Source organism: Dermacentor andersoni, chromosome 4 (genome assembly GCF_023375885.2).
Source record: "Dermacentor andersoni chromosome 4, qqDerAnde1_hic_scaffold, whole genome shotgun sequence".
In the NCBI taxonomy this organism is placed as follows: Eukaryota; Metazoa; Arthropoda; class Arachnida; order Ixodida; family Ixodidae; genus Dermacentor; species Dermacentor andersoni.
Window position 1 is genome coordinate 29155661 of NC_092817.1, and position 14208 is coordinate 29169868.

A 14208-nucleotide genomic window follows, 5' to 3' on the forward strand; every position below is an offset into this window, starting at 1 on the left:
TGCACTCGGCTCACCATGTCTCTCGGCTCGACCGTGCGCGCCGTCGTGGGCTCATGCTCCGCCGTCGCGTGGGCTCATCCCGTGACCTTCCTTCTGGCCCGCGACGCCGAGAGTATAAGAGCAGCTGCCCCCGGACGCCAGGGGAGAGGCTCCGATTTCTTCTGTTGAGTTACGTGCTCTCCCGTCTCTCCACTTCGGTCGAACTGACCGGCCGCTCTTTTGCTATGTTAGAATAAACAAGTTGTTCTGTTACCAGTCTTCTCTTGCTTTGCCGGGACCTTCGGATGCTTCCAGTGCCCCAGGCCGCCAGGCCAACGCTACCCTTGGGGCTTGCGACCCATTGGCAATAACGGGCGTCAGCACCGAGACCCCAACAACTGGTTGCCAGCGGTGAGATCGCGACAACGGAGGCCAGCAGCGAAGAGATGCGGTTGAATGTATGCTGAGCAGCACAACGACCATCCGGGAGCAGTGCAACGAGCCCTGTGTGATGACTGGTTGCCTGCAGCGGAACGACTGCGCTGAATTCTTGGCTGCGAGGTTTGGTGAGTGCGGGACTTTCTTCTTCTGAGTTTTGCCAGGCTTTTGTTAGTGTCAGAAACAGAGCTGGTAATTGTGGTTGTCGTTGCTGCCGGGTTAGTTTGCGGCAAGACAATAGTAGGCAGTAGAGAAAGCAGCATTCAGAGCAGCCATGGATTTGAAGTCGTTGCGCAAACCGAAATTGCTGGAGCTTGCAAGAGAGTTGGGTCTGGATGTCTCAGACAAACTCAGAAAACCAGAACTGCTAAGGGCTATTCTTGAGTTAGAAGCTGAGGATGATGAGCTGTCGGAATGCCTTGAGACCATTGAGGAGAGGGAGACGGCAAAAAGACAGGAGCGCGAACTTAAAGAACAAAAAGAGAAAGAAAAAGAAGAGCGCGACCGTCAACACGCTTTGGAAATGAAGCGTCTCGAGTTAGAGATGGAACGCGCTCGTAATGGAAGTCAGGCACACGGTGCAGGAGAACGAGTATTGTTCAAAATGACTGACCTGATGCGGCCGTTTAAGCTTGGAGAGGACATTGGTTTGTTCCTGGTTAACTTTGAGCGAACGTGCGAGAAGCAGGGGTTCTCTCGGGAAACGTGGCCACAGCGCTTGCTCACTTTGCTACCCGGCGAGGCGGCCGACGTAGTCGCTCGCTTGGAGAGAGAGGAGGCAGAGGATTTCGACAAAGTGAAATCGAGTCTGCTAAAAAAGTACCGGCTGTCAGCGGAGGCGTTCCGTCGGAAGTTTCGGGAAAATGAGAAAGGCAAAAGTGAGTCATATACAGAGTTTGCGTACAGGCTTATGTCAAACATGCAGGAGTGGCTCAAAGAAGAGAAAGCGTTTGGTGACCACGAGAAAGTTCTGCAGTGTTTCGGGCTAGAACAGTTTTATAGTCGGTTACCTGAGAACGTGCGGTACTGGGTCTTGGATAGGCCAGACGTTAGTACGGTGGCTCGAGCCGCTGAGCTAGCCGAGGAGTTTGTGACGCGTCGGGCTCGCGGAGCTAAGGACGGTCAAAAGGGTGAATTTGGCTCCAAGTTTGAGAGGCCGAAGTTCACGCCCATGAGAAAGCGGTTCGAGACGAGGCGAGCGCGCGTGTGTTATACGTGCCAGAAGCCGGGTCACTTTTCGGCGCAGTGTCCGACCGAACGTGAGGAGACGGCGGCAGCCGAAGCCGAACGCAGAAAGCGGTTCGAGATGAGGCAAGTGCGCGTGTGTTATACGTGTCAGAAGCCGGGTCACTTTTCGGCGCAGTGTCCAGAAACAAAACCAAAAGTCGTGTTTTTGTCATTATGCAGCACTGACGAGAACATCAAGCTTCTCGAGCCTTACATGCGAGACCTCCTCGTGAACGGGAAAGAGTGCCGAGTGCTTCGCGATACCGCAGCTACAATGGATGTAGTTCACCCCTCTTACGTAGAACCCGATATGTTCACGGGCGAGTGCGCATGGATCAAGCAAGCAGTGGAAGCTCATAGCGTGTGTCTGCCGGTAGCAAAAGTGCTTATTGAAGGACCTTTCGGAGCACTTGAGACGGAGGCCGCAGTGTCATCTATGCTGCCCCCCCAGTACCCGTACCTATTTTCGAACAGGTCCGATCACCTCCTGCGCGAGAAGGGGCTTTTGTTTGGTGAGGCTAGCGTTCAGGCCTTAGCCAGATCGAAGGTTCGGGAGCTCGCTGCAAAGGCGGTAGTTGCGGGGCCGACGTTGTTGAACGATGAGAAAGGGTCAGAGGCGCAGCAAGCTGGTATTCAGAGCACGCCCGAACGGAATAAAATTGAGCCTGTAGCGTTAAAGGCACCAGATACTGGAGAGGAAATTCCCGATGCGGGAAAGTTAGAAGAGCTTCCGGTCGAGCTTCCGGGACTAGGCTCAGTGACGAACAGGAAAGACACCGATCAAGTCATTAGTGACTTAATAAGTAAAGCATCGCTGTCGCCTGAGCAGAAAACCGAACTACACCAGCTCTTACAAGAGTTTCAAGGTCTGTTCTCTGAGAGGCCTGGTAGGACTTCTGTCCTTACTCATGACATAGAACTTACCTCCCCAGAGCCAGTACGATCCAAGGCGTACCGGGTGTCACCCCGCCAGAGTGATATTATGGAGGCTGAGGTAAAGAAAATGCTACAGCTCGGTGTTATTGAAGCAGGTGAGAGTGATTATACCTCCCCTTTGATTTTAGTTGAGGTACCGGGCAAGGAACCTCGTCCTTGCGTCGACTACCGCAGGCTTAATTCCATCACTAAGGATCAAATTTATCCGATCCCTAACATCGAGGAGCGCCTTGAGAGAGTGAGTAGCGCTCAGTTTATTTCCACCCTAGATCTTGTCAGGGGTTATTGGCAGGTTCCACTTACAGAAGAGGCTAGTAGGTATGCGGCGTTCATTTCACCAATGGGGACATTCCGTCCTAAAGTTTTGAGTTTTGGTTTGAAGAACGCGCCATACTGCTTTTCAAGCCTCATGGATAAACTGTTGCGGGGACAGCAAGAATTCGCTTTACCGTATCTAGACGACGTAGCGATATTCTCCGCATCCTGGCCTGAGCATATGGCGCACTTGCGGGCAGTGCTAACCCGCCTGCGCGATGCGGGCTTGACAGTCAAGGCTCCCAAGTGCCAGTTAGCACAGGCCGAGGTTGTCTACCTCGGACACGTGATTGGTCGGGGTCGTCGCCGCCCCTCTGAAATAAAGGTGGCCGCTGTGCGAGACTTCCCGCAACCGCGCACGAAGACCGATATTCGGTCGTTCTTAGGTGTCGCCGGCTACTATCAGAGGTACATCCCCAGGTACTCTGATATCGCGGCTCCCTTAACGGATGCTCTAAGAAAGACAGAGCCGCAAACAGTCGTCTGGGACGAGACAAAGGAAAGAGCTTTTAGCGCCCTAAAGAGCGCCCTAACAAGCCAGCCTGTGCTACGATCGCCCGACTACTCAAAAGGGTTCGTTGTTCAGTGTGATGCTAGTGAGCGAGGCATGGGCGTTGTACTGTGCCAACGGGAAAATGGAGAAGTAGAACACCCCGTCCTGTATGCTAGTCGTAAGCTGACGAGTCGTGAGCAGGCGTATAGCGCCACCGAGAAAGAGTGTGCGTGTATCGTGTGGGCCGTTCAGAAATTGTCATGTTACCTAGCTGGCTCGAGGTTTATCATTGAGACGGATCACTGCCCTCTCCAATGGCTGCAGACCATCTCTCCCAAAAACGGCCGCCTCCTGCGCTGGAGCCTCGCTTTGCAACAATATTCCTTTGAGGTGCGTTACAAAAAGGGGAGTCTCAACGGTAACGCCGATGGCTTAAGTCGAAGCCCCTAACGTGGGAATCAGCCTCAAAATTGCTTGTTACGGATGTTTTTCTTCCTGAGGCAGGATTTTTTTTAACTTATTGCTTTTGTGTAGTGTTTCAAAGTGATGATGTGCTTTCTAGTGCAATTTTCCGATTTGTGGACGCGTTCTGAGTGCTGCTAAACTACTGTAAGGAACTAGGCCGCAGTATAAAAGGGGAAAGAGCCTGGCAGGGCTTAGTGAGGGTTGTGCCGTGCTTGCTGACTGAGCGGTTGACTTTCAGGCGTGGTTCTAACGCTTGCCGGAAACGAGAACAAAAATGTCAACTCTCCCGAAGTCACTTTGTAGTGTCCTGTGTGAACCTGAACGTGAGAACGAGGCCTTCTCTGTGCGCTGCGCTCAAGAAACGCCAACGGACGCCCGACTTCGGTTATGAGCATCATCGAGCGACATCCCTCCGGACAGCGGATGCAGTCCCCTGACCATCGGGATCTCCTTCCCCCGGCGGGGCGGTCTGTTACGTTTCGCCTACAACGCGCGGTAATGCCGGCGCGGATGCAACGGACGCCGGGGCTTCGTTCAAAGCGGCGGACATTTTGGGCCGTTCGACGCCGCCGCAACGCCTCCCCGCCAAGCGTGTCCAGGCGTGTTTCAGTGCCACGTGTCTTCGTGCGTGCGTGTGTGTGTGTGTGCCCACGCTTGTCAAAGCGCGGCAGCCGGGGAGCGGAGCTCCCCAAGTGAGGTGCCAGGAGGTCTGTCCGTCGGCGGGTTGGCGATGCGTCACTGCACTCGGCTCACCATGTCTCTCGGCTCGACCGTGCGCGCCGTCGTGGGCTCATGCTCCGCCGTCGCGTGGGCTCATCCCGTGACCTTCCTTCTGGCCCGCGACGCCGAGAGTATAAGAGCAGCTGCCCCCGGACGCCAGGGGAGAGGCTCCGATTTCTTCTGTTGAGTTACGTGCTCTCCCGTCTCTCCACTTCGGTCGAACTGACCGGCCGCTCTTTTGCTATGTTAGAATAAACAAGTTGTTCTGTTACCAGTCTTCTCTTGCTTTGCCGGGACCTTCGGATGCTTCCAGTGCCCCAGGCCGCCAGGCCAACGCTACCCTTGGGGCTTGCGACCCATTGGCAATAACGGGCGTCAGCACCGAGACCCCAACAGTACGTAAACCACGCAAAGGTGGTGACGTTAAATCTGAGAAAGAGCGTGCGTACGCTAAACGCTGTGGGTGGCTTAGCGCTCCGCGCATGCCTATTTCGATCCTGCTGTTCCGCTAAGCCCGCTGTTACGCTGAACACGCTAAAATAAAGCTGACCACAGGACGCGTGTCACCGCACACTTCACTCTCTCGCATCTTCATAAAGAAGGCATTGTCTTTAATAGCCGCAGTGTATTTATTCGCTTTTAGCAAGATCACTTCAGAGATATTACTAGAGGTCACTGAATGCATTATGGATGCCATAGTGGAGGCGCCGCAAGTCAGTGAATCCTGACCATTGCGCGACGCGTATAGAAAATGCTAGCTTGAGCATTGATCCTGCAGTGTATTGGTATACTTGTGAATGCCAGTGTTTCGCTGGCGGTTACACGTCGCGAATTGTTTAGAGTACGGACTTGCATGCAGATGGCTCCCGTAGGCCACCATATGCAGGAACACTAGCTGTTTCGATGCTGTTTAGGATTTGAATGCGTGTACGCCAGCTTAATACTTCCTAATGTAATCGGGCATTGGAAATAGGAGATGGTATTTGCTGCTGATAGTGGTTTCGCTTGTGGCACCGCTGCGCGCTGTGTCTGCCGGGTGAGATGCGTGTATTTCGTATGCTGACCGCATATTCAGCTGCGAGTTCTGCGCGTAGGAACCCGTTCGACCGTTGACTCTGCTGAAAACAGAGGAGCTCCTTGGCCGGTGCTGCCATGTGTGAAAGGCTACCCGCGGCGAAGGGCTGCGCGACGACTCCGTAATGAACTCGTCACGTAGTGGTCTGAGGTGCGTGTGCGTGCGCGTGCGTGCGTGCGTGCGTGCGTGCGTGCGTGCGTGCGTGTGTGTGTGTGTGTGTGTGTGTGTGTGTGTGTGTGTGTGTGTGTGTGTGTGTGTGTGTGTGTGTGTGTGTGTGTGTGTGTGTGTGTGTGTGTGTGTGTGTGTGTGTGTGTGTGTGTGTGTGTGTGTGTGTGTGTGTGTGTGTGTGTGTGTGTGTGTGTGTGTGTGTGTGTGTGTGTGTGTGTGTGTGTGTGTGTGTGTGTAGGCTGTGGACCGCATTGTTGCCCGCGCGGCGTGAGTACGTGCACTTGTGTTTGGCGCATGCGAGGAGAGGGTTTTCATGCCGGCTGTGTTTCGTGGCTCCGGTCCCCGCGAGTGCGTGTGGGTGCCTGCGCGAGCGTCTACGTGAGCTGTTTTCGCAATGGCTCCTTGCATGGGGAACTTGCCAGACGCTCTGTGGCGAAGCTTGGCCTTAATGGACCGTTTTATTTCGCCGTCACGTGGTGCGGGGGCGTGGGACGGGAAGGCAAAGAAGAAATCTGCCAGCTGCTTTTCGCGTTCCCGAATCCTCGCTGGTTGAGAGAACACTGCGATGAAGAGCTCGCTTGGTTTTGGCGTTTGACGCATTAGTGCTTACCTCTGACATCGCTTAACAGTGGCACATGATTAATAGAAGTAATCAAGGTGGATTTCAAGCCGTCCACCTTGGGAAAACGGTCGCACCAGGCTCTGCATTTACGCTTGTTCGCCCCGCGTGCATTAGAATGCTCATCGCCTCGTTCCCTTTCTCGTGACGTATGGTGCCCAGCATAGCTTATCAGTGCTTGTCTTGAGCATGAGCTGTATCCCTGCAGCAAGCACGTTGCTGCCTTAAGTGATTTACGTTAACGGTAATCACGTGAGATACATTGTTACTCACCGTCGGTTGCCTTTTCTCGATCCATCTCTGTGACTCCGGCTCTGACCTGGGCTTCCGTGAAGTGAGGAAACAACGCTGTGCCGTTTGTGCCTGAGCGTTGCATACACCAATGCATAAACATGTTTGATTGGAATGGCCGGCAGCGCCGAGTGCAATGTCTGTGGTGTCGAGGACACTGTAGAACGCCCCCTGCGCTACTGCCCCTCCTTTGAAAATGAAAGGCATCACCTCTATACCGCTCTAAATCAGTTGGACAGAAAACCATTCACCTTGAACAAGATTTTGGGACCATGGCCTTGCATATCGCAGCTACAAAAGGCCACAAAAGCGCTGCTGCGATTTCTGTGAGCTACCGGACTGGGTGACCGTCTGTGATATAGAGAACTGTACAGGTCGGCGATATCCACAGCGGATTCTTTTTTTCTTCTCTTAATCTTTCCTTCCCCTTTTCTCTTCCCCCAATACAGGTTAGGCAACCGCGCTCAGTCCTGGTTAACCTCCCTGCCTTTCATTTATCCTTTTCCTCACTGCAAATCTCTTGCTCTCTACTTTACAGGTCTTTCCGCTTGCTGCAAACATGGAGAGTGTATTGACTTACCTCTGCGAGCCCCAGAGTTGCACAGCACATTTATGCGAAATTTTCGGACCTTTTAGTCCGTTTATGCGCGCCGCATTAGGCTGAATATCGACTATTGCTCCAGAGAATGGTGATCTGCGCCGTTCGGTTTGAGGGTTCGGCGCGTTCACGACAGTCGTCATTTTAATCATGTCAGGCAAGGGGCTTCAAGTTAATATGCATACATGAATGCTAAGAAACGAGACACTTTCCACGGGCGAGCAGGCTGAGTGCTGTTGAGTGAAGAGCCTGCGTTTTATTTCCTCGGCGCCCACTCGTCGTCGTAGTCGCGTGAGCGGAAAGTGTGCGCTGCAGCACCGGTGGATGGGTTTTTAATGCACCCCGCATTCGCGTGTGTAAGTGTAGGGGGTGACGCATAATCACCACCACTCTCTCAACGCCCGCGGGCTTCTAGAACACAATGGAGTGTATTTCGTCGTGCAGCGCGTGATTATCGCACTCGCCTTTCTTTCTTTATTGCTATTATAGTTGTTCTTCCCATGTGCCACTTTCAGTTCCGTGCGGCGTTTCGGTGCAGTGTGTGTTATCGTAACTCCTCCTCTTTAAGATCGTGCTTCATTGTGGGTAATGTTATGGTTTATGATCGGGCTACCACTAGCACAGGAACGATATACAGTGAAACCCGATTATGAGGAACCCGGCTACAACGAACTATGCGCTGTATTGCGCACACAAAACATTTTCAACTGAATTAATCGCTTGAGACGAACTCGACCCTCCATATATCGAACTGCTGCTGCTGTGAGTCACGTCGCCATGCATAACGAACGTTACCCACATATAAGGAGATCATCATAAAAGTTCGATAGCCATGTTCAGATATACCGAAATATTCTTGATATTTCGGCTTATCATTCGCGCTCGGTAGTTCTTTCGCACACTATACCTAAACGGTGCAGTTTTGAGCTAATCGTCGAGCTCGCTCAACGTGCGCCGAGCCACCTTCCGTTCGGGTGTGCATGATCTCAGAATGTCACGATGCCTCACCATGTTGCTTCTGGAGGACCCTCTGTTCGAGGTGCTTTAGCTGTCGAATGATTTAAGGCTATTATAGTTTCGGTCTACTAATCCTCGCACTTCGAAACCGCACTATTGCTGAAAAGAGCCATGCGTTCGCAGTTGCTGGCGCTGGCCGCGATTCGATTTTCAGTGCGTGTGGCCAAGTGTTTTGCTATTAGCGTGATGACTGTAACGCGGGTAGCGGGGCAGATCCCGTCTTACTCGAGTCACACGCGTACTTTCAACGACCATTCTGTCAACGACTGTTGAAACCTGCGAACTCCATTGGATCTGCCGAGGTCAGCCCACGGCAGACCTAATGTACAACAAGGTTTTTGACGGTCGTTGGTTTCACTCTAAAAGCTCACGTGTTGTCTATAGGTATAGAATGTATCCGTTCACGACGGCCTCAGTACAGAAGTGTCAAATGTGTTGCGCTAACGTTTCCATTATGAAATAATACAACCTCAGGAACAAAGCGCCTTGATAAACGAGCTTCGCTGCCCGTTGTGATTGTGTGGGAGAAGCCACTGCCTGACAGAGCTCTGCTGCACAGTTATCTCGTGAGGCCCGGTCGTAGAGAGCGTGCGTTACACGGCTGGCTTGGCTCCCCCTCGAAAGGCATGCGTGATGAGGGGGGGGGGGGGGGGGCTGCGCGCCGCGCTCACGAAATTGCCAGGAAGTGCTGGTACGAGAAAAACCGCGGGCTCGGCGCCGAGGCGTGTTTGTTTGCGCGCTCGGTGATCTGATGTGCGCAGCTACAGCCGGGAAACGGGCGCGCACGCACGCACGCACGCTCTCGCGGCGGCGGGCGCGCCGAGACAAGACCAGCCGTCGACGGCCGGCCACCATTGTTCGTCGCAATCGGGCCGTGACGGCAGGGGCCTTCGAGGAGTTTGTCGACTCCGGCCACCGCACCTCTCGAGCGTGCGCGCACTTCGTGCGTAAGAAGGCCACGGCCCGGCGAGCGCACTGTGCGCTACGTGCGCCAGCTATAGTGCGTAGTGCTTATCGTCATTCCCCGTTGTTTTACTACGGGTCTCCGGAGCGGGTGCTATATTTGTGCATCTGGTGCGTGTGCGCGCGAGGAGTGGACCGCGGAAAGTGAAAGTGAATTACGTACCCGGCGCCCTTTTGCAGGTTGGTTGTGTGCGTGCGTGCGTACGTGCGTGCGTCTTGCGAGTTTTCCGGCTTGTGCAGATAACACTGCGGCCCCGTTACGCGACAGCTCCAGATCCAGAGATTGTACAAGTGGTCTTCCGTGAAATCAGATATGTCGAACTGTAGAGGAAATGCAAATGCTCGGTTGTAGTTTTATGAGCATAGCTGCTGACGGGAAAGGAAAGTCGTGTTTACAGAAGTCGCCGTGAAGTGCGGACGAGACATTCTGCCGAGAGGCGTGTAAGCGTAAGAAAAAAAAAAAAAAATTAAGGGAGAGGGGGTGTGCCTACACGCGGTGCGAGTGGAAATCGTGGGCTTCAGGAAACACCACGCGCTCGCACATGGTCCGGACCATCGTTCACGATGCTTGTTCTGCGTGCATATACCTTCGAAATAAATATCGCGCGCCATCGCGGGCAGAAAACATTATGCTGCGTATTTCACCATGGAGTGCCGACGGAGTGGTTTCTTCGGCCGCATCTAGCTTTGGCCGCGAGTCAGTCGGTGTAAATGAAGAAGGAAAGAGGCTTTTGATAGGCGTACGGCTATCTTCACGAGCATGGGACGGCTTTCAGCGCGATACCACGTTCGGGATGAGGAACTCGGGTCTTCGCTAATGGAACGACGAGCTTTGAGCGCACCAGGTGCAAGAGTGTGGAGATACCACGTGGCACTCTGGGAGCGGCGCGTTTCGGACGCCGAGCTGCGGCGACGTCGCTCCCGTTTCCGCCGAGCTTTCCTCGCGGCTTGCGCGTCGAGAGAAACGCGTCAGGTGTCGTGTTTACCCAGCTGAATCAGTCGGGCGTCGAGGCGCCTGCGACCTGCGGTACACGACGTATGCGCGCCCTGCGACCTCCGCTGATGGGGGCGCCGCCTGCACGCCGTCTCGCCGCTACCGCGGGAGCTTGCCGTCGTCGCCGTCGCATGCGCCTTATCGGCGGCCGATTCTTGGCGGTGCGGCGCGACTCGGAATCTCGGAGGGTCCCTCCGCTTCCTCCGATTGCCCTGCTGAGAAGTATTTCTCGTCTCTTCTCGAGAGCAGCTTTTTCCGATATCCTCGGCCCGTAGATTGTGGCTTGCGGACGGCGATATGAGTGCGTGCTAGACCGCGAAGTCCACCCTGACGTGGTTGTGCGGTGAATCTGTGCTGTGTGTACGTGTACGACTTAGGACGTAAGTTGCGTGGCATCTTTAGGGCATCTTCTTCGTCTCGGTGAGTGCGCTTATTCATGCACGCAGTCGAATAACAGTGAATAAAATATGCTAAGCGATGCCATCTTTAATGTGTTGGTATTCGTAGCCTTCTATAATATGGAGTATCTTGTATTTAAGGGGATGTTCTTGTGTTGTGCGGATTTGTGTTCGAGGTTGCGGTCATGGCCGTGGATATGAGTCTGTTCAACCCCTTCTAATTGGCATATGCAATTTTCTGGAGGCACTGTTCGTTGGGCCATGCTCTCCTGCAGTGTTGTGCTGGAGAAGTGCTGAAAACGTATTATGGTGAGCTAGCATTTCGTGTAGACGTTGGCAGAGCATAGAATATTTGTGGTAAGATCAAACAAAATATTGTTATTTTAGCGTCTAAACGTTAACTGTCTACCACAACAATTCCGCAGAGTCCTCATGACATGCTTGTTGGTCTTTACACAATCCACGCTTACACAGTCGCTTGTCTAAAACCTTGTACCAGCTCGAAATTTCTGTACTGGTGCCTCACCATTGCTAATCTTGTACTCGGTGCGCATAGGTCCGCTGTCTAACTTGGTACCTTTGGTGCCATATTGCTTTGAAGTGGCATTCAGGGCTTGGGGATCGGTGTTCTTAATTTACTCGTGCGCATATGGCTGCAGGAAGAGCAATACAGCCGGGAAGATAATGGACAGACGACATGTGGGCTGCACCTCCTCGTAGATCTCGTGTTATTTGTCCCTGTGTATATCTAGTCTTCCCGTCTGTTTCGTGCGGCTTGTATAGTCAGGCATCCATTACGACTAGCCCCATCCTATTGCTTGTACGCGCAGCATGAATGTGTAATGATACGCGTGGCAAAATGCGCTGCTAAGGGCTTACTTGCTCAGCGCGCCCGTAAGACCTGGCAGCATTCTTCGTATATATAATGTGTATGTATGGTTGCTTGTGCGCGCACACTTTGTTCGACAGAGTTGAATACGCGATATCAGCATTTCCGTCTGTTATCATCCTGGGGAGCTCTACGCGTCCGTCCCTCACCCTGAATAAGTCTTCCTTGCCTGCAGGCTTGGGCTGATAGCCCGATCTCAGTGCGACGCATATGGACGAATCGGCTCTAAGCTTTTCTATCGCTCTCTGTGGATCTCCACCGCGTACGAAGCCTCCCCGTACGTTTGATGTTGGCGGTTCGCGAACAGCGCAGCACCCAAAAAACCGGTTGCCGCCTCGCTGGAATAGAAACGTCAAACGGCGTGGCGCGTCACGCTACAGCGTCACGTTCGCCGAAAGCAGTGACGCGCGCATACGTGGGATGTCGCGCCAGTGTCCCCTTTGGCGGCGACAAACGCGCGCGCCGACTCGCGCACTCCCGGTTTCGTACTCGTCGCATCCGCGGTCGCTTCGTCGGCAGCGCCACTTGACGACCGAATCATCTGTGCCGCGTGCGTCTAGTTCTGGGAGGAGTGCGTGCGTTGATTCACAACCGATGATTGATGGCGGTAAGAGAGCGGGGGTAGCGACAGGGGCTGCCCTTAAAGCTTTCTCTGGCTCGCTGCGGGATCCCGATTGAGCTACGCATCAACAACGCATCTTGTCGTCACTTTAGGGATGTTCCGTGGCCTTCAGTAGGCCGTATTTTGAGAAACTCTACTTCGGTCCCAGCTTTTCCGTGGTGACGCAACGGGTGACAGGTACAGCTCATATTAGATAGAAAAGGAAATAGAGAAAGAGAGGAAGTTAGATAAAGGTCGTAGGTACGGCATCAGATAGAAACGCAGGGAGGCTATTGTTGGGGTGAGTAAGAATGTTCTCTCCTCCGTGCCAAAGCAGGGCGTGCTGTTTAACAGCTCTTCCAAAAACGGCATTGTGGACGGATGTATTAGAGTTGCTTGCGTGCGCTGTGGTAACGGGCCGAAGAACCCTGTCGTTCGGCCCGCGAGCTTGACTGTCGTACTGTCGCTGCTGTTCCGTGGCGCTGAAATATAAAGGCTTTTAGCTCTGATGCCAGTTACTTTGCGAAGAAAGCAATAATGTGAATTAATACCGCCTCTGCGCGCCTTCGCTGCCCTAAACGTCGATATTGTATCGGCAAATAAGGGTGGTAACAGGACTTACAAGCATTATTTTACGTGAGGTGAAGAGTAGTCCTAAGAACAGTAAATCAGCTGGACCGGCTGCGCTGATTTAATCAGCGCACACCTTCGTTTTCTTCACTGGGCTTTGCTTCGGCTTCTCTGCTGGCGTCACGAGGGCAACTCTCCCGTGACATTTGTTAGCCGAAATGTGCGCATAAAAGTGCGTGTGTACCCGTAGTTTCACTCGTGCTACAGTTTTCGAGGTTTCCTTAGTGGTATTGCTTCAACCGTTTGAGAAGGAGCGGTGAAGAAATCTTTGGGATCGCCGGAGCAAGGCGTCGGTAATTCCTCCCGTAACGCTCCCGGATTGTTTATTGCCTTACGCACATTGTGCCGCAACACTTGTGAAGCGCGCACCTGTACAAGAACCTCCGCCTTCGTCTGTTGCTCCACGCAGGCGACGTTATAGGGCTTCGCGTTTCGTTGAAATATTTATGTGTAGTTTGTTTCTAACCGGAAGCATGTCGATTAAACGCAAACTGCCAACGCAAAACAATCCAAACAAAACATCAAACCAACATAAAATACGTGCGGCACAAGTTGCGGGCACAGTACCCGTGATGAAAAAGAAGAAAAGAAGGCAAGCCACCTGGAGGCGCCCTTCGCCTGCAGCTTATAGCATATTTTTTCGTAACAGCTGCCAATGTGAACGGAGCTTTCTGTAAGCCTCTTAACACTATCGGCGCAGCCGCGGAACGCGTTCACTTATATTGGTGAGTGTGTTGACTAGCCGGTCTGGCAGAATGTGCACGAGGGCAAGCGGGCGCCCCATTCGGTGCCGATCTGATTGAAGCAAACAATGGTATTTACCGCTCGCACTTCGATAACGTCTCCACTATCGCTCAATGCGCAATAGGTTGGTGAGGTTGATGTCAACACAAACTCCTATCAAGTCGTCGCCCATGCATGAAAATAAATAAAGAAAGAAAAAGCTGATCGATCTCTAATTGAGAGACATCGTTCCCGCAACAGGCCCAAGTGACAGTCCTTGTCATAAATTAATTCGTTCGTTCATTCATGTCTGCAGTCGAAACGTAGATCCTTTCGAAAATCTATCGTCAGTTTAGAGCCGCAAAAGCGGGAAGTGTGCGCTTCTTCCATGGTGCAACTAATCAGATTGCTTTTATTCAGTTCTGCCGCACATTGTCCCTGAATTAGTTACAGACACGGTCGAAATTTTTTGCCCACTTGAATGCACCAGAGAGCAAACTTACAAAGGAAACGCAGGAGCCGAAGCCGTTTATATAGCTTAGTCTCTTTGTCGACCCAACGTGTTGTAGAATATGTGTCATGTGTGGAAGTAGATTTTCGGACTTTTTGAAGATGCATGCACTCGCATTTATCGTCACCTGAAAATGCTAATCCAGCTTGTGTATCTCA

At 52.8% G+C, this 14208-nt stretch overlaps 1 protein-coding gene across 3 annotated transcripts in view; it reads left to right on the forward strand.

The window, feature by feature from the left end:
- The window catches only part of cv-c (RhoGTPase activating protein), a 453196-nt gene that overhangs the window by 102424 nt on the left and 336564 nt on the right, over positions 1 to 14208 (forward strand). The window contains exon 1 of one of the 3 annotated variants that reach the window (XM_050183840.3): positions 10385 to 10718. The exons of the other annotated variants lie outside the window; for them this stretch is intronic. The gene's annotated coding sequence lies outside the window, so the exon portion shown is untranslated. Of the gene's footprint in view, positions 1 to 10384; positions 10719 to 14208 lie in introns of those variants that run through there. 3 annotated transcript variants of the gene reach the window in all.